Below are 25461 nucleotides of genomic sequence, written 5' to 3' on the forward strand. Positions count from 1 at the left end.
CTTCATCAAGGGCTAATTTGGAGGAGCAAACTTGAAGAGCACGGAAAACATAGGAATAAAATGAAGCTAACTTTTGTTTAGTCGGATGACATGATTTAAAGTGTGGTGGAAGGCAAACCGATGAAGGTTTACGGTAAACTGTAGTACTGAAGTTGGATGTGTTACGTGTGACCAGAATGTCGAGAAACGGAAGAGAATTGCAAGTCTCAAGTTCAAAAGTGAACTGAATAGCAGGATCAATAGAATTCATTGTTGAAAGAACTTTATTTAAATCATCTTTATTACCTTCAAACAGGGTAAAAGTATCGTCTACGTAGCGGAACCATGCCGCTTCATAATTCCCAAAATTCATAAAAGTGGTATTCCTTTCCGCCCTATTGTATCAAATTTAGGTACTGCCTCGTATCCTTTAGCTAAATATTTGGTTTCTAGATTTTCCACTCTATTAGACAATAACATTTACACCATAAAAAATTCAATAGAGTTTGTAAAAAAGGTTAAAAACATATCTCCTAGTAATTTACTCATGGTTTCTTTTGATGTAAAATCATTATTCACCAATGTCCCAGTGGAGGGTGCATTAAGATGTCTAGAAACCAGACTTCGCGAATTTCATTTCTCTTGCATCGAAATTGAGGAGCTAATTTCTCTCACTCAACTCTGTTTGAAACAAACACATTTTGTTTTCCAAAATAAATATTACAAACAAACTGAGGGATTAGCCATGGGAAGCCCCCTCAGTCCCATCCTGGCTGATATCTACATGCATTATTATGAATCAAAATTGTTTGAAACTTTAAACTTCCCGCCATGGTTCCGCTACGTAGACGATACTTTTACCCTGTTTGAAGGTAATAAAGATGATTTAAATAAAGCTCTTTCAACAATGAATTCTATTGATCCTGCTATTCAGTTCACTTTTGAACTTGAGACTTGCAATTCTCTTCCGTTTCTCGACATTCTGGTCACACGTAACACATCCAACTTCAGTACTACAGTTTACCGTAAACCTTCATCGGTTTGCCTTCCATCACACTTTAAATCATGTCATCCGACTAAACAAAAGTTAGCTTCATTTTATTCCTATGTTTTCCGTGCTCTTCAAGTTTGCTCCTCCAAATTAGCCCTTGATGAAGAACTAAATTATTTATAAGCAATAGCTATTGACAGGGGCTTTTCACCCAACATTATTAATCAAGCAGTTAAAAAATTCTCATCTGAACACACTAAAAGCCACACTCTTATTTTAGGAGATTATAAAAATTCTGTTGTCATTCCCTTCTTTCCATCAATTAGCTATAAAGTTGCACATATTTTGCAGAAATTTAACTTTCGGGTTGTTTATTCTCCCATCAATAAAATTCCAACTTCTATACTCAAGGACCCCATTCCGGATATGAATTCCTGGGGTATTTATAGGATTCCTTGCCAGTGTGGTTTAATTTACATTGGCCAAACTAAGAGAGCCGTAAAATTTCGCGTCAAAGAACATGAGGCATATGTTAGAAAAAAGGAAACACAGAAGTCTTCTGTTGCTCAACATTGTTGGTCCGAAAATCACAGTTTCAATTTTTCTGCTGCCAAAATTATTCAAAAAACATCTTCCATTGGAGAACTGGATTTTCTAGAGGCATTTCACACTCATAAAAATCTTTCTGTTCTAGTTAACGATCCTAATTCCAATCCAAATTTGCCTTCGGCTTTTAGAGAAATTATGTTTTAGTTCTGGTTTCGCCAACAGATGGCGCCACTTGCTTATTCTTGTCCAGATTATCTTATTTAATCATTATTTCCTATCTTGTTCATTTGCGGTTTTGCAGCTGAAGATGATGGTTCGGTAAAACCATCGAAACTAGTCCTGTGAAAATTTTGTAAGTATAACGCTGATTTTTGTTGTTTGACTTCTGAATTAATATTTATTCGGCGTGTTATTGTGTCTTAATTATAGAAGCCCCAAACAGGCTTACATTTTGCTTTCTTTTTTGCACGTGGTGTGGCCGCCATTTTGTGATTGTAGGAGTTTCGGTGAGTACATTTTTGCAATTTTCAAGTTATGTTTATGTTTTGTACATTTGGATATTGTGCTTTGCTTGTCTGATTTCATGCATTTTGCTTACAAACGTTTTTGTTTTCTATTCAATTCAGTGAGGGATTTTTCTGTGTTTTGTGTGTACTTTATTATTGCTCAGTTAATTTAGTTTGATTTTTGCATTGTTTATCATTCCTTCATCCGTTAATCGTTTCATTAAATTACGCCTGAAACGGCAAAAATTCCTGAATCATCTTGACTTTTTACTTAAATGTAAATGTAAAAAATTGATCCCCAATTTTATTCAAATCAAATCTAATCAAAAACCTTCGAGTCGCGTTTCAAGAATTCTGTTAAATTGCAAGCTTGCCTTACTTCGGTCCGTGATAAGGGATACACGTCAACAATTGTCCAAAATTGAACATGAACTCTATAAGCTTCATCTGGAACTCGCTAAACCATATCCAAAATTCACTGCCCTTGAACAAAAGTCTTGGTCTAGAACGGAGAATGCAGTTAACCGTCATAAAAACACCCTTGCAGTTAAATTCGAAAAACTTCTTTTACAGTCTTCCAGTTCAAGTAGTTCAAAAAATCTTCCCATTGTAAACATCAAGCCAATAGTTAATATTTCTAATGTTAGTCTTTCAGAAGAACAAGAGAGAATTCTAAAATATAATTTTAACTTCTCACAAACCTGTAAACCCTCGATTCCAAAGATTTTGGCTCCTATCGAAAAAGCTTTCAAGTTCAGTAAAGTTTCAGATTCACAGAAAGAAATGATTAGGCATCTTATCCCTCATAATGTGAAATTCAATAATAAACCTTTGAAACCAAATCTAACTGCGAGAGAAAGAGCTACAATGCGCGAAATTCATTCTAACCCGGATATTATCATTTCAAAGGCCGACAAAGGCGGCCAGATAGTCGTCATGGATAAGAACACTTACATCGATGGTGTCACTAGACTCTTAAACGAAGGACCATATAATCCGATCCCTAAAGATCCTTCACCTTCGGACTTATCCAAAATAAAAACTGCGATCAAATCTTCGCAAATCATTTCAAGCAACTTAAAACATTCGCTTATCCCATCTGTTGCGAATTGTGCCAGATTATTTGCTCTTCCCAAAATTCATAAAAGTGGTATTCCTTTCCGCCCTATTGTATCAAATTTAAGTACTGCCTCGTATCCTTTAGCTAAATATTTGGTTTCTAGATTTTCCACTCTATTAGACAATAACATTTACACCATAAAAAATTCAATAGAGTTTGTAAAAAAGGTTAAAAACATTTCTCCTAGTAATTTACTCATGGTTTCTTTTGATGTAAAATCATTATTCACCAATGTCCCAGTGGAGGGTGCATTAAGATGTCTAGAAACCAGACTTCGCGAATTTCATTTCTCTTGCATCGAAATTGAGGAGCTAATTTCTCTCACTCAACTCTGTTTGAAACAAACACATTTTGTTTTCCAAAATAAATATTACAAACAAACTGAGGGATTAGCCATGGGAAGCCCCCTCAGTCCCATCCTGGCTGATATCTACATGCATTATTATGAATCAAAATTGTTTGAAACTTTAAACTTCCCGGCATGGTTCCGCTACGTAGACGATACTTTTACCCTGTTTGAAGGTAATAAAGATGATTTAAATAAAGTTCTTTCAACAATGAATTCTATTGATCCTGCTATTCAGTTCACTTTTGAACTTGAGACTTGCAATTCTCTTCCGTTTCTCGACATTCTGGTCACACGTAACACATCCAACTTCAGTACTACAGTTTACCGTAAACCTTCATCGGTTTGCCTTCCACCACACTTTAAATCATGTCATCCGACTAAACAAAAGTTAGCTTCATTTTATTCCTATGTTTTCCGTGCTCTTCAAGTTTGCTCCTCCAAATTAGCCCTTGATGAAGAACTAAATTATTTAAAAGCAATAGCTATTGACAGGGGCTTTTCACCCAACATTATTAATCAAGCAGTTAAAAAATTCTCATCTGAACACACTAAAAGTCACACTCTTATTTTAGGAGATTATAAAAATTCTGTTGTCATTCCCTTCTTTCCATCAATTAGCTATAAAGTTGCACATATTTTGCAGAAATTTAACTTTCGGGTTGTTTATTCTCCCATCAATAAAATTCCAACTTCTATACTCAAGGACCCCATTCCGGATATGAATTCCTGGGGTATTTATAGGATTCCTTGCCAGTGTGGTTTAATTTACATTGGCCAAACTAAGCGAGCCTTAAAATTTCGCGTCAATGAACATGAGGTATATGTTAGAAAAAAGGAAACACAGAAGTCTTCTGTTGCTCAACATTGTTGGTCGAAAAATCACACTTTCAATTTTTCTGCTGCCAAAATTATTCAAAAAACATCTTCCATTGGAGAACTGGATTTTCTAGAGGCATTTCACATTCATAAAAATCTTTCTGTTCTAGTTAACGATCCTAATTCCAATCCAAATTTGCCTTCGGCTTTTAGAGAAATTATGTTTTAGTTCTGGTTTCGCCAACAGATGGCGCCACTTGCTTATTCTTGTCCAGGCTTTCTTATCTTATTTAATCATTATTTCCTATCTTGTTCATTTGCGGTTTTGCAGCTGAAGATGATGGTTCGGTAAAACCATCGAAACTAGTCCTGTGAAAATTTTGTAGGTATAACGCTGATTTTTGTTGTTTGACTTCTGAATTAATAATTTCACATGTTTAAGCGAATAAAAAGGAGATTATGTTTTAAATAGTATTCTCTCCATCTTAATATGCATTTCTGTTATTGATAGAAATATTATATAGGCACCTTGATACCGGGGCACCCTTATCAAGGCTTCTGTCTTTTTAACTAATGGCCGTCCTGCACTACGGTACCGGCACATTTATCATGGGGCAAAGTTATGGAAACGACCCTTTAATTTTCTGAAATTTTTAGCCATCGTTTTTACGCTATGTTACGCTACCATCCATGCAGCCTGGAAATTCTCCCCCCTTTTTTTACGATAGAAGATTTTTAAACTTTAACTGCACTGTTTGTGAGTTTTTGGTTCTTGCATTTAAAAAAAAAAAAAATATGATATGGACACCATATGACTTCCTTGTACGGCCTATTAAATTATACATATTTTTTGCTGCACTTCATTTAAACTTATTTCCTGGAATTTCATTAGCGACATTTTCTCATTCAAACAATTCAGTTCTCATTTAGTGCAAAGCAAAAATACCTAAAAACTCAAAATACCTTCATTAAGAATTGTAAAATACAGTTAAACTTAAAAGATCAAATACAGTTAAAAAGATTTTTACAGTTAAAATAGTTTCTACACCAAAACAAGCAAATCGGCCAACGGGCAGGAAGACCACAATTTTGGTACAGAAAATTGAATGTTAACTTTTGGTCCCATTAGGCAAAAAAGGCCACTGAAATTGGTGCACTGAGTGTCTACTAAGTAAAAGTAAAAAATGTAAACAAATAGCGGCCTCGTTAAGCCTAGCGCCACTTAAACTTTTAAATTGTTGATAGTTCTACAACTATTTCATGCAGATTAACTAAAGGCATAAAATCTTAATTGAAATATAAGGACAATATAATTCAGCCACTTTTAAAGCAAAAAATGCCCCACTTACAAACATATAAGAATGAAAATACTAAGCTCACTGAGACGGGTAACGGGGGGTATGTATTTCGCATTTTATATGTATTTGGTGCCATGCAATTGCAGCAAGAAAGGGAGGTACACAACTACATGTTACAACAGTCCCTATACAACATTTCAACTTTTTACGGCTACTCTTTTTTGAGTAATACGAGTTACATACATACATACAGACGTACGGTCAAGAAAGAATGTCTTTTTTGAATCCATTTTTACGATCCGTTTTGGAAAAAAGAGTCCGTACGTACAAATGACACGCAAAAAAATCACTCAAGCTTCGCAAGCCAGAATAACAAGTCAAAGAATTGCACAAAATCGGTATCCATGTACCGCCAAAAATCGCCAAGGGGTACCCTAAACTATACTTTTACCGAGAAATTTTATAAACAAATGTATGCTGGACTTTGTATGCTCTGTGTCTCAGAAGATAGGGGGCAAGGATAAAGTGGTAGAAATAGATGAGTTTTGCCGATGTTTGAAATTCATATTTCTGCTGTTTGAAGAACATTCACAACGGTAAGTGCATTTTATTTTGTTGTTGTTCTTATTTTATAGATTGTTATGTTCATTGGTTATTTTTTTGCTATGGATTTCTGACGTTATTGTTGTTTTTTGAACTGTTTGTAATTTATTTTAATTTATTTTAGTTTATTTTGTTGATTTGTGTGCAATGCCTAGACTGTGCAATGCGCTGATGTTTTTTAAGTTAAAACAGAACGCTGTGTACATGGTATTGTTTGAAATTTATTGTTGTTATGTTAGTTTATTTTAGAGAGGTGTGCGCAATTCCTAGATCCCTATGCTGCACAGATTGTGCAATTCTTTCAGTGATTAGATGATAGATGCGAGAACGACCAAAATGGCAATTTTTGTTAAAATATAATACTCGAAATTTTTCGAGATTACAATACTATCTTCGTACAAAGAAGAAGAAAAAAAAAAAAAAAAAAAGACCGTACTTGCGAAATACGTGTAACGCTAGAATATAACAGTCATGTTATTAACTGCTTTTATTAATGTAATTTTTATATATTAACGTGGTATTTTATTAATTATTTTTTTATTTTGGGTTATCTACTCGTGTATCATAAAACAAGCACAGGAGCTATTAAATCATAATAAAAACTGGACGATGTATCGCGCACTGGACATGCACTTAGAATAACTAAATGCGGAAATCACATAACAGATATTGATGAGGTGACCATTTGCCATTTTCCTATTCCAACTGGCAATAAAAACAGGTTCCCCCCCCCCCCCATTGTAGGAAGACTAACACGCTTCTTCCAAAAATGAGCAAGATCTGTTATGCTCGAATTCTTCACTCATCCGTTTCTTTCACTATACATGATCCATTTGCGGCATATCTTAACCTTTCACGTTGCAGGACAGTAATCTCCGACTATATGACATGATTGGGGAAGAAGGCGAAAGATTGCTATTCTGAAGACATAGATCTTCAAATTATCCTCTGCACAGCTCGACAAAGAAGAAGCTGTTCAAAGTGTTGGTATTTGATGTTTTGTAAGATCTTTAATACATCTGTCGAATTACAGCTGAATAGCTTTAAAAAAAATAGAGCAATTTAATAAAAATTAAAGCATTTCTTGAAAATTTATATCTTTAATTCATTTTTAAAACAATATATCTAATTGATATAATGTATAACACATTTAATTGATATAAATGCACTTGATCTGAAGTCTATCTTTGCTACTGTTAAAGCTTAAAAGAAAAAAGAAAAAATATCACCGACATTTCTAGCTTTCAGTAATTAAAAGTATAAATCACACTTCAGCACGAAGCAGTCTTTAATTAAAGACTCGCATCATAGGTTTAAAATAGTCACTATCATTAAAACACTATAACTTCACAGAATGGAATCAGTTTCAACGGAAACAACCTTTATTATTACGAAAGGAAAGGCAACCCTGCTACATCGTTCTACAACTTGAATATCTATTACTGTTGCCATCCACAAATTACTAAAATATACTAACAAAATCTAAGTGAAGCTTGCTCATGAGCCAGGAAAATACAAAATAATAAACATTAAAATAAGTAATGTATCTTTAACAGCTACTGTAGAAAACTGAGTGTTAAATTTATGCACTGAGTGTTAAAATTATGTTAAAGTTACTTTTATTTTATTTTATTTTATTATTTATAATTATTTTTCAGTATAACTTCATGTATTTATCGTTTGTAACTTTGTGATTCTGAGCCTGGCAACTGAAAAGAGTATTCTAATGCTTTTGAGTTTAAGTTTGTGTTTAACGAGAGAGTGGTCTTCATATTCGCAGTTAGATGTTTTATAATATAAACGTTGCAATTATTAATGTTACAAAGAATAAAAAGAGTGTTGTGTTAAAACTTTGCACGTTATTTGAGTTTTGAGTTCTAGGAATATCGATTTATAACTGAGTTTTGAATTTGGTATCCGACATCTGGCGTCCTTGGACAGAACATCGACTGCGATTTGAGTAAGTTACATTTATTAAGCTATTTATATTTCGGTGATGGAGAAAGTAAAACTTTCTCGAAAACAGTATAGAAGACTATTTATGACTGCTTACAATGACTTTCATATAAGTGAAACTGAATTATCTGTGGAACATAAAATTTCGAAACTAAAATTTATTGAAGAGAAAGCGAAATTAATGGCGGCTTGCGAATATGAATTTAGAGAACTTTTGTTTGCGTCTCAAAAGAAGGAGGAAGATATCGAAGAAGCAATCGATGTATCAGAGAGATATATTGACAAATGGGGAGTTTTAGAGAATAAATTAAAGAATTTCATTAATGAAAAAGATCAACATGCTGCTGCATCTACTGTTCCTGTAGTTGTAAGTACTGCACCTAATAATTTATTACATTACCTTAAAATTAACTTACCCACATTTGATGGGAATATCAAGAATTGGCTGTGTTTTTGGGGACAATTTCAAAAAACTGATAAAGATTCAAACCTTGATAATCATGATAAATATGCATATTTAGCTCAAACTATGCAGAAGGGTTCATCCTCTGATGAGCTTGTAAGATTCTCACTAGTGTATTTCTCAGTTACTGTAGAAAGTGACGAATCTTAAGAACTAGTTAGCGAATAATCGCTTAAGTTCGTGTAACAAGAAACAACAAGATGGAAGGGTAACTAACCCTTTATTATTCCAATAAGATTTAACAAAACTTCGTCTTGGAGTGTACAATAAAAGCCGACACTTGGGCTTGAACTTGAGAGACTAAGAAATAAACTAAAACTAAGATTAACTAAAGAGATATAGCCGAAGATATCAAGATTCTAATCGAGTTGGCCCCTATTTGACTACGAAGCTTATCAAGGGCCTGAGTACGGTCGAGCGTAATAACGGCTTTGAGAGAGAGTAGCCAAAAGGCAGACGCGGCCAAATCAGAAACTCTGATTCTCTCTAACTCAGCTAGTAGACATAGCGGTTTAAATACCGCTCCTCCTCATTAAGTATTCAGAGTTCCAAAACTGCGTTCTCGCCGGAAGTAGTAAGTTGAAGAATTTGACAGGAAAAGAACTTAAAATTTAACTGATAATAAAATTAACATAATCCTTACAAGCTAATTAAAAGTTTTCCACCTGGCGGTGAAAACTATGAACAATTACGTGAACAAACGGTGAATCAGTTACAATTACGGCTATGGGAAAGAGGAGTTACTCATCGAAGTTTACGTTCGAGATCTGTTATCCATTGTGTTGTTAAAACATAAGTCACAAAAGTCTTCCCTTCGAAAATTGTGCAATCAGTTGGAAACGAAACTAAGAGCTTTAGAGACTTTGAGAGTTACCAAATACAAATATGCTGCAATGCTTTACCCTCTTGTTGAGTCAGCTCTTCCGGATGAAACTTTAAAAGCATGGGAACGTTTCAGAACCGCCCATCCACGAGCGAAGAAAGAATCTTCCGAAGAAACTTTGATTAAGATTACGCCTAAGAATGATCTAAGAATGATTAAGATTACGCCTTCTTAGATTTCTTCAAGATGAAGTGGAGGGGAGGAGAGAATTTTGATTGCCACTCAAAGTTTTGATCAGTGTAATTTTAATAACCGTCGAGAGATAACTGAAAGGAAAATTCAACCCAGTGTATCATCAGCAACAGAACTTTTGGCATCGAATCTAAATAATAAGAAACTCTGCATATTTTGCTCTGAAGAACATAAATCATGGAACTGCAAAAAAGCTCCTGAATTAACATTACAAGAAAAACAAAGTGTGGTTGAAAAGGCCCATTGTTGTTTTCTGTGTTTAAAAGATGGACATGGGGCGAAAACTTGATGGTCGAAAATGAATTGCCAATTGTGTGGAAAAAAAATACCATTTATTTTTGTGCAGAACTTTGTCACAAGAACATAGTTCTTCTACGGTTAATAAAAACGACGAACTGTGCAAACGAGTGATAAAGGATGAAGCCTTGGCCAACTTGTCTAAATCTTCCAATGTTTTCTTACAGACCTTGCCAGTGTTAGTAAAGGGAAAAGTATTAAACGTAAAGCTCAAGCAATAATAGATTCTGGCTCTCAGCGATAGTATATTCTCAAGACAACGGCGGAAGAAATTAAGTACGGTTCTAAACGGAAAGATTATCTACAGCATGCCTTGTTCGGCGGCTCCAATACGTCCTCCTACCCAGCATATACTTGTCAAGCTTAACGGAGGACTATAGTTGCCATTTTGAAGGACTTGGAGAAGCAGTAATTTGTGACACAATATTAGCTAACAAGCGAGGCCCACACTTTAAAGAACTTGGACACTATGGCAGTCATCTAACAGAAGATTTAGATCAGTGTTTCTTAAACTTTTTGGCACAATGAACCACTTTAAAAACTTTAAATATGTCACGGACCCCTCTGTGAAAAAAACATTGCTTAAACATCATTTATTACAAAATATATTCTGTTTTATTATTTAGTTATTTTAATATTTTTATTTCAATAGTATAAAAAATTATAAGAAATTAAAATTTTTAATGTGAAGGCTGTTGCTGCTTTTCCTTGATTAACAGATTGAGTTGAGGGATGGTTTTCGACAAAGCAACGCGCATATCATTTTCGACATTCAGTCTATTTCGATGTTTTGTTTTTATTGTCACAAGTGTGGAAAATCCCGCTTCGCAAAGATATACTGTAGCAAACGGGATAATGGCTGCCATAGCTCGTTTTACAAGCAATGGGTAGGCTTCTCTTAAAGAAGACCAAAACTCTCCAAGAGTTTTTGAATCGAAATCCATTTTTAACAAGGACTTTGTTTTCAGATCATTTAGCTCATATTTGGCAAGGTTCATGTCATCGATACAGTCAATATCACAAAGAAAAGGATTACGAATCCACAACTCATCTTTTATATTTATTCCATCCGAAATGAAATATTTTTCAAATGAAACTTGAAGTACTTCCAGGTGTTCACAGATTTCATTTTTCAAGTTATTCAATAACAAACTATCTTTCCGAGATCCATTTTCAAAAAGCACTTCGTTCAACATTTGAACGTTTGCATATATCCCATTTTGAATTCTAATTTTCCAAAGTGACATTTTCAATAAAAATGCCTGTAGTTTCTCAGTGGCATCCATAATTGTTGTATCAGGCCCTTGAATTGAAAGACATATATCGTTCATGTGGTTAAAAATGTCTGCCAGGTAAGTCAATTTACATATAAAATCTTTTTTCTTGAAATATTCGAAGAGTTATCGTTTTCTTCTAAAAAAAAGTGAGACTTCTGTCTTCAACATGAAAATTCGCTTCAAAACCTGCCCTCGTGACAGCCAGCGCACTTCCGTGTGGTACAGAAGTACTTCATGTTCTGCGTTCATTTCTTGACACAGTGTTTTAAAAAGAGATTAAAAGCTCTACTTCTAATAAAATTCACAGTTTTAATAACTATTGACAATGCTTCTTTTAAGCTGGTTGGAAGAGTTTTTGTAGCCAGTGCATGTCTATCTAAAAAACAATGTGTAACAATAACATTAGGAGCCTCTTTTTTTTACCAAATGGGCAAAACCAGATTTATTGCCAAGCATCGCAGGTGTTCCATCCGTACAAAGTGAATGAAGTTTTTGTTTCCAGTGTTTGGAAAAGAAAACATTTAAAATCGCTAAAACATCAGCTGCCTTTGTAGTTTGCAAAAGAGGCTCACAAAATAAGAATTCTTCTTTGATAGTATCAGCAGACACGTAACGAACAAAAACAAGAAGTTGACTACAATTCGAGATGTGTGTAGTTTCATCCAGTTTCATACTAAAGGGAAATGGAGATGCTTTCAATTCATCGATGATCTGTTTCAAGATATTGCAAGAAATTTTAACTATTCTTGAATGTATCACATCCTTGGACAATGGAATAACCTCAATTTTTTTTCTCTGTTCCAGTCCACAAACTAATTCAACCATTTCCAGCGCACATGGCTTAATTAATGTCTCCAATAGTATGAGGTTTCTTATTTTTGGCAATACGAAATGCAACTTTGAAAGATGCCTCAACAAAAGGTTTTTGTGAAATACCAAATCCAAGTTTGGTTAATATTCCAGATTTCGAAAACTGGGCTTTCTTCTTTGTAAAAAATTCTAGATCTTTAGATGCATTTTCAGGATGAAGAGATTTGAGATGCTCTATCAATTTTGCCGGTTTCATACTGGCGTTTACCAAAACTTTTCCACACAGAAAGCATTGTGGCTTTTCAACACCGTCCGATTCCTTCATGCAGCAGAATTTTACATAATTTTCATCATATTTCCATTTTTTGGACATTTTGGGCTACAAAAAAAAAATCAAATCATCAAATGAAACATTAAGAACAAACATTAAGACACACACACACACACACACACACACACACACACACACACACACACACACACAAAAAAAAAAAAAAAAAAAAAAAAACACTTGAAGAAAAAAAAAAAAAAAACTTTAATTACAACTTATGAAAAAGTAAAATATTTTGTTTTAAAAATTTGCAAGAACTTTACGGAACTGATTTTAACGTCACTTTATTTCCAAGTGTAGTAAAATTCAAAGGCTACTTTGTGTTTCTAAAAATTTCAAATTTTATATGGTTTGCGAATGTTCTTTTCTTCGTATTGTGGATGTCTCTATTATTGGGAAATGGCAGACAGACGGCTTACAGAGGTTGCCCGTCACAAAAAAAAAGTTTTTTTTTAAATATTGATGCAAACATTTTAAAAATTAGGAGCAGTCGGCGGACCCCCAAAATATGACCCATGGACCCGCAAGGGGTCCATGAACCACAGGTTAAGAAACACTGATTTAGACAGTTATTGGGAGAAAGTTAATCACAGGAAACCATCTGCAACTAAAGAGTGGACTTAACTGCGATTGAGACAAAGTTAGGTTGGACAGTCATTGGTTGCACAAATAATAAGAGTTCAGATTTGTTAATTACTTCAATGCTCACGACTAATACTTGCATTTCAGAATTGTGGACTCTCTGGGTATAACTGATCCATCTGAAACGAAAACAGCGATTGAATTACAAGAAGCAGCGAAACAATATTTCTTGGATGCAGTTAAGATAGAAAATGAAAAGATTTTAGTGAATTTACCTTGGATTGAAGGTCATCTCCCACTTCCTGATAATTTTGAGCTTGCTGAGAAAAGACTACACAAAGTTGTAAAGATTCTTAAAACAGAAGGACTGTTTGAATCATATGGAAAGGTGTTTGAAGAGTGGTTAGAGGAAAATATTATAGAAGTGTCCAAAGGTGAATTTCGACTCCATGCACATTATTTACCTCACCGTCCGATTTTAAAGGAGAATAGCACTAACAAAATCCGACCCGTTTTTTGATGCTTCGGCAAAACGGAAAGATACACTGAGTCTCTATGATTGTCTAGAGCGTGGAGTAAATTTGATTGAGCTGATACCAAATATTCTTTATCGTTTCCAGTTGGAAAAAATTGGTGTCATAAGCGATATTCGCAAAGCTTTTCTACAAATTTGTATTTCACCTTCAGATAAAGACTATTTGCGGTTTTTGTGGATTGCAGAAAATGGCCAACTGAAGCACTTTCGACATCGCCGTGTAGTGTCTGATGTGTCGTGTAGCCCTTTTTTGCTTGGAATTGTGATTCTACATCATCTGCAAAGTGTTTTAGACCGTAAAGATATGGAATATCCAGAGAATGTGTTAAAATTATTGATGAAAAGTTTCTATGTGGATAACTATGTAACAAGTGTGCCGAACGAACAAGCATTAAAAGCTTTTCATTAAAGTTGCAACCAATGTTATGGCTGAACGAAAATTTGACTTAAGAGGCTGGGAATATACAAATTTCACCGATAAAATCACTCCCGTTATAAATTTGTTGGGTTTGCAGTGGAATAAAGATGCAGATACGTTAGGTATTAGTGTGACTAATTTGAGAGAGCTTTGTGTAGAAAAAGTTACGAAGAAAATTATACTTTCGGCTGCTCATCGATTCTTCGATCCCATTGGTGTGACTTGCCCTGTTGCATTGTTCCCGAAACTATTATTGCAGAGATCTTAGGAGAGGAAGTTGAATTGGGAGGAAGAGGTTGACTGTGAAACTAAAGCAGAATTTCTGAAGTGGATGAGAAATATTTTTTATTTAGAAAAAGAGCACATTCCTAACTATTTGAAAATAGGTGATAACAATGAAAAATATTCTTTACATTTCTTCTGTGACGCAAGCATGTAGGCCTATGCGACAGTAGCCTTTTTTCGAGTTGAAATTAGTAACTGTGTTAAGTGCTATTAATTAGTAAATGTGTTAAGTGCTAGTTGTTAAGTGCTAAATCCAGAGTTTCTCCAACTGAAAAGAAAAATACAATTATCGCTAGACTAGAGTTACTAGCAGCCACAATTGCTTTTCGCCTTGCCTCTGCAATTGTGCGTGAGATTCCACATGCAGAAGTTTACTTTTGGACGGACTCCACTACTGTACTTACTTGGATTAAGAGAGAAGAAGCGTGGGGAACCTTTGTTCAAAATCGAATATCTGAAATCAGGACTCTCACTTCCAAGGAGTAATGGAGACATGTGCCAGGAACATTAAATCCCACTGATCTTACAAGCGGAGGATGCTCTGCGAAGAAAATGATACAGTGAAAATGGTGGGAGGGCCCTGATTGGTTATATTTAGCTATTGACAAATGGAAGTCTTCAGAATTTGTTGTGAATGAAGATGAAGTTATTAAGGAACGGAAAAAAACTGTTGTTTCATCTTCAACTAACTGCTTGACTACTTAGATAAAAAAATGCATATACTGATTGGTACTATCGTTACTTTTCACAATATAAAAAAATTGTACGCAAGATTGGCTAGATCTTGAGATTTTTGGAAATCTGTAAAAAATCGAAAGAATTGAGAAAACATGGAAGTCTGGATGCAGAGGAATTTTTAGAAGCTGAGAAATGAATAATAAAGATCATTCAAAGAGATGCATTATTAGACGAGAAAGATAAAAATCTGAAAACACTAAAGGTTTATAAAGATGAAAATAATCTCATCGGATTAAGAACAAAAGTTGTCTATCGAGAAGACAGCCATTCTTTTACAAGATCTGTGATTCTCCCTTCTCATCACTAGGTTGTAGTACTAATATTTTCTTTTTATAAAAGGCATGGACATGTAGGGACTCAAATATTACTTAATCTTCTGAGGGAATGTTTCTGGATCTTAAATGGAAGAAAAACTGTAAGGTCAATTATCTGAAAATGAGTTACATGTAAGAGACATTCTGGTAAAAGGTTGGATGCAGACACTGCCACCATCACTAAAGACCGTATTCGAGATGCTGCAGTATTTGAAATCGTGGAGTAGATTTAGCGTGTCCATTATATTTGAAGGATCAAAAGAAGACTTGGGTTTGCCTCTTTACGTGTGCGGTTTATCGGGCTGTGCATATTGAGATGGTGTCAGATATTTTGACTGATACATTTTATTGGTCCTACGTAGGTTTGTGGCAAGAAGAGGTAGATGCACAGTTATTTACTGTGACAATGGAACCAATTTTGTTGGAGCCGATAATTTGTTAAGAACTTTGAACTAGGATCGGATCATCGAGAATTCAACTGTGAATCGCATTCAGTGGAAATTCAATCCTCCTTCTGCCTCCTGGTGGTGTGGTTGGTGCAAACGGTTAATTCGAATCATAAAAGACATATTAAAGAGAGTGATAGGTCGTGCTTGTTTATCCCATATGAGGAAATGATCATGGTTCTATGTGACTGTGAGTCGATTATTAACTCAAGACCTTTCACCTACATTTCGGAAAATGACTCAGATTTTGCTCCTCTGTCACCATCATTATTTCTTCAAGATATTAAGGAAATCGGAGTACCAGATTGTGATGCAGCAGATCACAAAAGCCTTAATAGAAGATTAAAATATTCACTCGCACTTCAAAAAGATCTTAGGAAAAGATTCAGGTCTGAATATCTGGGTTTTTTAATTCAAAGACCTAAGCTACAAAATGATCGACGATATCTGTGGGAGACGTCGTTCTCATAGGCAGTGACACTCGGAAAGTCATTAACTGGCCTCTAGGACGAGTAACGGAAATTATTGCTGGAAAAGGTGGAATCGCCAGACTCGTGAAACTTCGGACAGCTCACGGAGAAATAATGAGACCGATACAACGGCTGTTTCCGTTAGAGATTACTTGTGAAATGGGTAAGGATGTACAAACTAAAATGCAAAGTAAGCAAGTGTCACATTCTGAAATACCCCAAGCACGAGTAGCAGACCCTGCGGAACCCGTTACACGAACTGTAACAACTCGATCTGGAAGAGGTATCAAAATACAAGAAAGACTTGATTTGTAACGCAATTGTTGAGTTGTGAAGTCTGCCAACTCAAGATGGGAGAATGTAGAAAACTGAATGTTAAAATTATGTTAAATTTACTTTTATTTTATTATTTGTAATTATTTTTCAGTATAACTTCATGTATTTATCGTTTGTAACTTTGTAATTCTGAGCCTGGCAACTGAAAAGAGTATTCTAATGTTTCGGAGTTTAAGTTTGTGTTTAACGAGAGAGTTTGTCTTCATATTCGCAGTTAGATGTTTTATAATATAAACGTTGCAATTATTAATGTTACACAAAGAATAAAAAGAGTGTTGTGTTAAAACTTTGCACGTTATTTGAGTTTTGAGTTCTAAGAATATCGATTTATAGCTGAGTTTGGAATTCGGTATCCGACATCTACATCCAAGTCTGGAAAAATGTCATTATTCATTATTTCAGCAGATAGATGTTATCTAGGACGGCAGATGACATCCTAGATAACATCTATCAATTCTATAAAAAATCGAAAAGAAAACTATAAGGCACTCAGACTAGTTGACTAGTGTTTATTAACTAAAAATTATAAAAATATAGTTAGTGAGAAAAATATAGTACTTTAAAATTTAATATGTAGTCATCATATATCAAAGAGAATGACGGGCAATACTTTGAGTAACTAAACAGTATTCTAATGGAAAATGAATTGACTTTAAACGACAGTGTTAAAATTTATACAATGGAGCACGTTTGAAGGAAATTATAAAAGAATATTCCCGAGAAGGAAAAATAACTAAGACTGGATAAAAAGCCCGTTCGAGTACTAAGATTAATCGGAAGACTCTCCAGTGAAGGAAAGGGAAACCACTTAAAGAGATATCAACCAATTCAAAGCTAAAATCTAAATTTAAGTAAGCAGATCCTAAATTTTTGGTTGTAGATTCATGCAGAATATTCAAAAGTTTCGCATATAACCATAAAACATTTTAATGATATTCCAAATAACGTATTTAAGTGAAAAAGTTTTCTCAACATATGTGGCAACAAAACAGAATGTAGAAACAAATTAAATGCAGAATATGAAATTCGGCTACCGTTAGCATCAATAACCGTTATACTTCGAAAATTTTTGTAAAAAAATGCGAGTAGACTTCTGTTATTATAAATACCATGCAACGGTAGGGAACATTGGAGTACGAGTTAATGCTAATAATAAGTAACTTACATTAATTTTATGTTAAAATAGTTTAATAAAAATTCAATAATTTCATTAAAATCATTTTAATAAAAAATTCAAATTTCTTAAATTGACTTTACATAAAGTATCTGTAACATATTCATGTAGTTAAAAAAAATATTTTAAGATGTATTTTGCCTAAGGGTGGAATGAGGTTCTCTCCAAAAAAAATCTTAGTTCGAATGGTTCCGTGAGTGGATAAAGCTTGAAGACCGCTGGTCTAGCTAAATTATTCGGCCGGTTATTTGAATTTTTGGCGATATACAGAAGTTATTGACTGCTTCAGCTGCAAAAACTCTGCCAATATAATTTTTTAAGTTAAGCAAAATGTGACAGAGGAAACAGATTTTACTCCAATCTCAGGGTTAGCTGTAAACAAAGGGATACTTTTCTTTCGCTGCATTTAGTTATATAGCTCCAAAAATTCTGCAGGTGCTGAAATCCGCAGGAAGAAACGTGTTGGAACGAAAATTTACCTTCTTTCATTAACCTTCTGTCATTGTATTTCTTGGAGAATAAGCCCTTAACATATGTGTGTGTGTGGGGGGGGGGGCTCTCTTTCTTTAAAATTAGAATTTGATAAACAAAACAAAGAAATTTTTTATCCTTCATATTACAGTAATGCAGAAAGCTTGGTATGTAATTACCTAGCTACAATGTCTCACAAAAATGATCGACCACTATAATTTTTTAATTACTTTCATGTAATAGGATAAAAGCTTTGAAATAAAATAATAAGGAATATTTTCCCTTTGAATACACATTTTCTTAGCTCTCTCCTTGTATCAATAAATTTGTAAAAAATAATTAGTAAATTTAATTAAATTTTCTTTTTAGAAAATATTCGTTATTTTAATGTTTTCTTGCGAAGGCTCGATCACAAAAGGAAACATCGTTAGAAACCCTCACATTAGTTATTAATTTGCATAAAAAAGAAAGGGAAACCTGTTAGAAAAACTGCCTATTTAAAACTTAATTTAAGAAATTCTACAGTTTTTTTATATTATTAAACTTTATAAGAAGCAGAATCATATTCAAAACAAAAGAAGACCATCTAAGTTATCTGATGGAATGAAACGCTTTATTCTAGGGAATATTAAAAAGACTCCAAGACTGAGTGCTCCTACATTTGTTGCGAACTACGTGAAATATAGAATACGTGTAAATCCAAGAAACGGAAAGAAAATTAATGCGATCTGCAGGGTATCATGGGCGAGTAGTGGGAAGAAAATTTTACGTCAGATAAAAAAACCGAAAACTTCGACTCGCTTTCTCAAAATTGATGAAACAAAAGACACCCGAGTACTGGAAAAAAGTGTTGTTTGCTGATGAAAAGCAAATTTAACATCTTCGGCTAAGAAGAATGTTCGTGTGGAGAAAGCCCAAAGAATTATTTCGGAAGCAAAAAAACTTAGTATCAAATGTTAAACACGGCCGAGGAAGAGTTACACAATATGGGGATCTTATGGCACACTCCACTGTTGGTAATGTAACGTTTATGGATGGCATTATGGATCAGTATAAATATTTTGACATTTTGAAGCGAAAGTTGGCATAGTCAGCACAAAAACTCAATATACAATATAGTTTTAAATTCTACCAGGACATTGATTCAAAGCGTGCTGCGCACGATGTTAGACTGTGGCTATTATATAAGTAATCAGGAGTAATTAAAGTACCACCCCGGTAGCCAGATCTGAATCCTATTGAACATATTTGGCAGGAAAACTAGAATCGAAAATTCGAAAACAGAGCATATCTTAGCGGCCTTAACTGGTGTTGGTGTATTTAATTATGGCAAAGCACACGGGGGCTATCTGCCTAAGGGGAGGGATGCCTTTCGTGGAGGACTTTCTAAGGGAAACTGGCTCGTATACACGTTACACATGGGGAAAACCACGAAAACGCCCATGCAGCCAGCCCGTTCGCGGGATTCGAACCTCGGACCGAACTACCAGTGTTCAGCGACTTTACCGCTCGGCCGCTGGTGGGCCCGCGGTCGTAACTGAAAACAGTGATTCAAGAAGAGTAGCATGAATTAAGTCTGAAAGTAACAACAAAACAAAACAAAAAATTTGCGGAGTCAATGCTCAAAGGATTAAATGACAGAGGTAGTTAATTCCCCACAAGATATTAAGAAGCAAAAACAATACAAGTTTTTGTCATTTTCGGCTGTTACTAAAAAGTGTCCGACTATTTTTGTAAGAATACTTTTCCTCATTAAACAAACGATATGGATTTTTGAATTTAATTTCATCTTTTCGAAAATGTATTTGCTATAAAAAAGGCTGAATTTATATATAATCAAAGTAAAAGGCCTTTCTTTTTGTTTTAATTTATTTTAGTTTTTATGTTCATTAAAGAATACAAAAATTCAAAGTGTTCGATCATTTTCATGAGCTACAGTATATTAGCAGATTATTTTTTTGGGGGGGGGCAGGAGGTTTTTTAATCCCAGATAAGTAATTTTTCAAAACTGATAAGAAAACTTTAACCATACATAACTTAACCATTTAACTTTAACCATTTTGACATATTTATTTCAAACGCAAATTTTAAGAATTCCCTTCCCCATAAGATGATTTTCTTGGAATTAAGTTTACTAATTTTTTTTTTAAAGAAGGGTTCAGAGAGAGAGATCAAAATTTTAATAGGAAATTATTTTGAATTAACATGTAAAAAAGAGCTGAATATATTTAAAATGACAGTAAGGTATAGATACGCTTTTCATAAAAATAATTTGGCAGTCGATTAAATCTAACACCTTCAGCAATCGCAGACGTGGACTTAGAAGAACCCCTGCAATCCCTCGCGCTGTCAAAATAACGCGACACACCCCCTAGCAGCAAATGTACACGAATCCATTTCTGCGGCTTCTGCAAACCTCATTTGGCAGGCTTTGGCGCTGTTCGTTCCATTTTCCTCCAGAGCGCTGTTCTAAGAGTGGCAACCCTTCTCTAGAGTCAGCGGTCAATCCGTGGAGCAGATGGACGAGTGTTTAGTCTTCTATTTGCCGTATGTGGCGTATGGAAGGAATATGTGTGGCACTAAATAAGTATGGCAGCCTTCTGCTATAGATTTCACTTATAACATGTTTCACTAAGGATACCATTCATTTTGATTTCTTCTCTGATCGTACGTGAACTATTAAACATGTCAAACTGACGCGAGTTATATCGCAATTCTCAATCTTAAAAGGATAACCAAATGCACTTTTCTCTTGGCCTTGGCGCATGTCCTTGAAGCCAAGTTACATTCCTTGGCATTATTCCACGTGCATAGCACGTGAGGAGTAATTGGGTGAGTCATAGATTTTTATTTCTATTACCATTTTAAAATCTTAGTTTGGGGTGTATGATCTGAAAGATCACGTAACGACATTATTTTTATTATAATCTTTATTTCTGGGAAATAACGTAACAGCGCTTTATCGGTACACAGGTACTGTATCGCAGTGTATATTTTACACATAAAGTCTAAATAAAATATTACACGGGTAGAATAGCCTACTGTTTTCGTATCATTCATTAAACCTACTGTCAGAGAAAGATTTCAAGATACATACTATGTCGCCAAGATGCCAATAGACAGATAATATTTCTCGCTGTTGTAAATATTCGGATTTCAGTTTATCGTAAATATAAAACAGTGTTTCCTGCATTAATTAATTTAAGAGCACTATATTCAGTTATTTGATATATTGGAAACCCGATATATTTTCCAATAAGAGCTTAAAATACATTTTCAACTAGCATGTTTCTGTATTGATTAATGCTAAGCCTAATGTCTTCGAAGCTAGCTCAGCATTTTTCCATAACCAAACGATAACATCTAATGATGAGGAAGAATAAGAATTCGAATATGCGATGACATCGGTCGGTCTGTAGATTTATTCAGTGGTATTAGATGTTCTGCTATAGATTATCATTTTGAGCGTGGACATATATACGCGAACTATGTTTTGAAAGCATTTGTTTATTGAATAAATGCGTGTGATAACCGGTATCTCGGTTTCGTACTGATGACAGTTGCATGAAAACGTAATATATTTTATTGTAAAGTTTTTCATTGTCACATTACGGTATTAAACTGTATTGATTACTGTTATAGGTTCTTCTGTATAAGCACTAAGCGCTGTTTGTTTTATAAAATTTTTACGGAGAGGGGATACGCATTTGTGTTATATTTTTGATTCATCGTGTCTGGATTTGCAGACAATGCTTTCAAAAACAGTGTTTGAAACTGGTATTATTAACATATGCTAGATGGAATCGGCTTCGGAATTACATTTCATAATTTTCTATTATACTGGTTACGGAATAGGTATACATATTTATTCGCTCTGTGCTGTAAAATTTGCACGTATACTTCTGTATGTAAAAAAATTCATATTTAGTTTAAAGAATCGGAAGCAATGATCCTAAGCAAATTTTAATTTGAGAGCATATGCCCAAATTTGAAAATCAGCATACCGTGTTTATTCGAAAATAAGACATCCTTTTTTGCTTTATTTTTGTCTAAAGATTTGGTGGGCTGTTATAAAGGGCTATTTTGAAAAGTGAAATCGCAGAATCAGGAGAAGTAATTAAATTATCATATACTATTTAAATGTTAAATAAAGCACATACACTTAGCCACAAAAGTCTACATATGATTAAAAAATGTAAAAAGGAAAATAGAAATCAGTTCATTTGTCAGATATATTTATATGTTGCATAATAATTAAACATTATGTATACAAAAATTCATACAGTAATTGCATTCTTTAAACACACATAAAATGAATATTTCATTGTTATATTCAACAAAACTTTATGTATAGTTTTTACTATAGTAAGTAATAAATAAATTTTAATAGCTTTTTGGTACTCCATTATTTTCTGTGACTGCAAAGCATTTCTGGCATGGAGTTCAGAAATTTTTGTGCATCATTTCTAATAACTGTGTGCCTTTCTGCAGACAAAAGATCTTGGAGTCTGTTGCACTAGAAATTATTATTTTGGAGAATCTCCTCTTTTGTTTATACAACAGATGTTTGATTAAATTGAAGTCTGGTGACAGGTCTTTTTTCGTTGATTTTGAAAACATTGCTTATTAGGTCTTTTATTAACCTTTTTTGCATGTATTTTTTAAAATTTGATAATTTAATTATCATATTCTGTATAGCAGTTGGTGTTTCCCTTGTATTCGTGATACCCACCTAATAACTGACGTACTTAAGTTTTTCATCTGAAACAAACCACTCTGAATGCAACAAGTGAATCAGTCATGTTTTGCGAATTATTTTATTTTAGATAACCAAATGTAACTTGCTGAAGAGTACAAGAATGTAATCTTAGATTTTGTTAAAGTTTTAAAATATAAGATTATTTTTCTGTTTATCACATAGTATGTAGGATATAAAACTTTAACAAATCAAATAAATCTTCTTACAAAAAGAATTTTATTTTCCTTTTTTTTGGTTTTTATTTTATTTGAATCATATGTAAACTTTGCGGCTAAATATAGGTAATTATCTTAAATGTAAATGCTTAAATGGCACTAATTATAATAGTCCCCAAAATTGGCAAACTCATAATGAGAGTAACAGTGAACCTTTAATAACAGTAATGAATCATATAATAATAATAATAATACATATGTGTTATGTGTGAAATGCTCAATTTGTGTAATTCTGCGAGATATTTTTTAAGTGAAAACAAATTGTGTAAATAAGAGAATAACAGTTTCATTTTCCCCTGTATATCATGATCTGTTTCGCTTTAAAAAACATCAGAATATTTCACAAATTGGCATTTTGCACAGCCTTATCATTGTATACATTGTACATTATATATATATTATGCTATGATATGGGTTTTTACATTTTTTAAAAGCAGCCACAGTGTTTTTCAGTTTTTGCTAAATTAGATTTTAAATGTCACAAAATTTTGCCAAAGTGTTTGCGGTGACCACTATAACAAGGAAGTACCATTTTATGTTTATATTATTACATTCTGATTATCAGATGCCCCTTCCCAAAAAGTTGCCAGTTGGTGGAAACTAAATTTTTGCGTAGCTAAGCTATGAAAGATGACAGCATTTTAAAAAATAGTGGCACACTAAGAATTTCATAAAACAGCAACCAATTAACAAAATTACAAATGCAAGAAACATCTGTAATTAATAAGACACAGTTTTTTTTCCAGCATTCTCCTCGAGTACACGACGATTTGTCAGAGAACTGCGGAAACTTGCCACAGCACATATTGTTTTTCTCTCCATGTACACAGTGATATCTTTCATTTAAAAAAGAATCGGAGATTTGTACAAATTTGTCATTGGCATCCAAATTTTTATCCTTAAAAATTTGATCATTTACAAAGTACAGTTTTATGGAATCTCTACTAATAGGGAAAAGGCCATATTTCTAGAAAATGTAGTGTTTTCTCTTACATTGGCCTGCACAGTTGCATTACAGTTCCTTACAAGAAAAAGAGGTAAAATTATATTTATGGGTACCCCTTGGCGAAAATTGGCGATTTTTGGTGGTACATGGATATCGAGTTAGTGCAATTCTTTGACTTGTTATTTTGGCTTGCGTAGCATCGATTTTTGCGCCAAAAATTGCGGCTACACAAAGCCAAAATAACAAATATAAGAATTGCACAAACTCTTTATCTATGTACACATTGACAAAAAATTGGAGAATTGCACAAACTAGGCGTTGTGCGTTCTCTTGACTTTGTCCATGTACACATCGGCCTATATTCACTTAAAACATCAAAGGATCAGCCAACAACAACAAATATATATATATATATTTTTTTGTAATAAACTACATTTCAAATTAAACAGTGAAATAACATAAAAAAGGAAATTCATCTTTGCACTACACAAAGGAAATATCCACTTACTTTATTTACGAATTAACACATCTTCAATCAAACAAAATTCCTTAACAGCATCCAAAAACTTCCTAAAATTATCTGAACTAGAATCTGTATACTGGCTTCGCCACATAAATTAAAAAAATAAGAGTCAAAGATATCCTCTGTAACACCGTATCGGCCGACCATACGCATTTCCTTCCTAGAAACAGGACATTTAATAATGGTTTCTAACTAAAACTTCATTTACATGCCAGTCAAGTAATGCTCTTTTCCCCTTTCTTTCCAAATCATACAGAAACTTCAAATTAATCTTACCACATTCAAAAAGTTTACCATCTAAACCACAAAACAAGCAATGTACTTCCTAACCAACACGCACAACAAGCCTTTACAAGTTCACCACAATCAATCATGCAACCGATTACATCATAATAGGATTTCCATAACATTCAACTACTCAGGCTACCATAAATAAACCACCAGTTGGTGATAAATGAAGCAACGGGGTACCCTTCTCTCTAACCGAAAAAGAAAAATTCACCGAATCCAATGAAAAACACTAAAATTTGAAGGTGGAGATCACCAGTTGCTTGCTTACTGCATGCGTGTGTGGGTTTCTACATAAATACTGTTTAAACATGTCATGGGTTGCCTGGTTTCGTGACATAATGTTGCCTTGTGAGTACTTTTCAAGGGAATGTGCAGATAATCAAAAAGTACCTTTACATGTCTTTACATATTAACAAATTTTCAATTTCAGTTTAAATTAGCCAAACTTGATTTTAAATATTTTTCTTAAAATCATCATTCTTTGAATGCACTTACTATTCTACAAATATAAAAGTACAATGTGGGAAAAAAAAAAAAG

General features: G+C 33.9%; 1 protein-coding gene across 2 annotated transcripts in view; it reads left to right on the forward strand.

Annotated features, from left to right (window-relative positions):
• Window positions 1–25461, forward strand: part of sfl (N-deacetylase and N-sulfotransferase sfl) — a 272440-nt gene that overhangs the window by 101287 nt on the left and 145692 nt on the right. The window contains exon 1 of one of the 2 annotated variants that reach the window (XM_085821788.1): window positions 20643–21021. The exons of the other annotated variant lie outside the window; for it this stretch is intronic. The gene's annotated coding sequence lies outside the window, so the exon portion shown is untranslated. Of the gene's footprint in view, window positions 1–20642; window positions 21022–25461 lie in introns of those variants that run through there. 2 annotated transcript variants of the gene reach the window in all.

This window comes from Stegodyphus dumicola, chromosome 8, assembly GCF_044657685.1.
Source record: "Stegodyphus dumicola isolate Sdum_Otavi_A_Nest chromosome 8, ASM4465768v1".
In the NCBI taxonomy this organism is placed as follows: Eukaryota; Metazoa; Arthropoda; class Arachnida; order Araneae; family Eresidae; genus Stegodyphus; species Stegodyphus dumicola.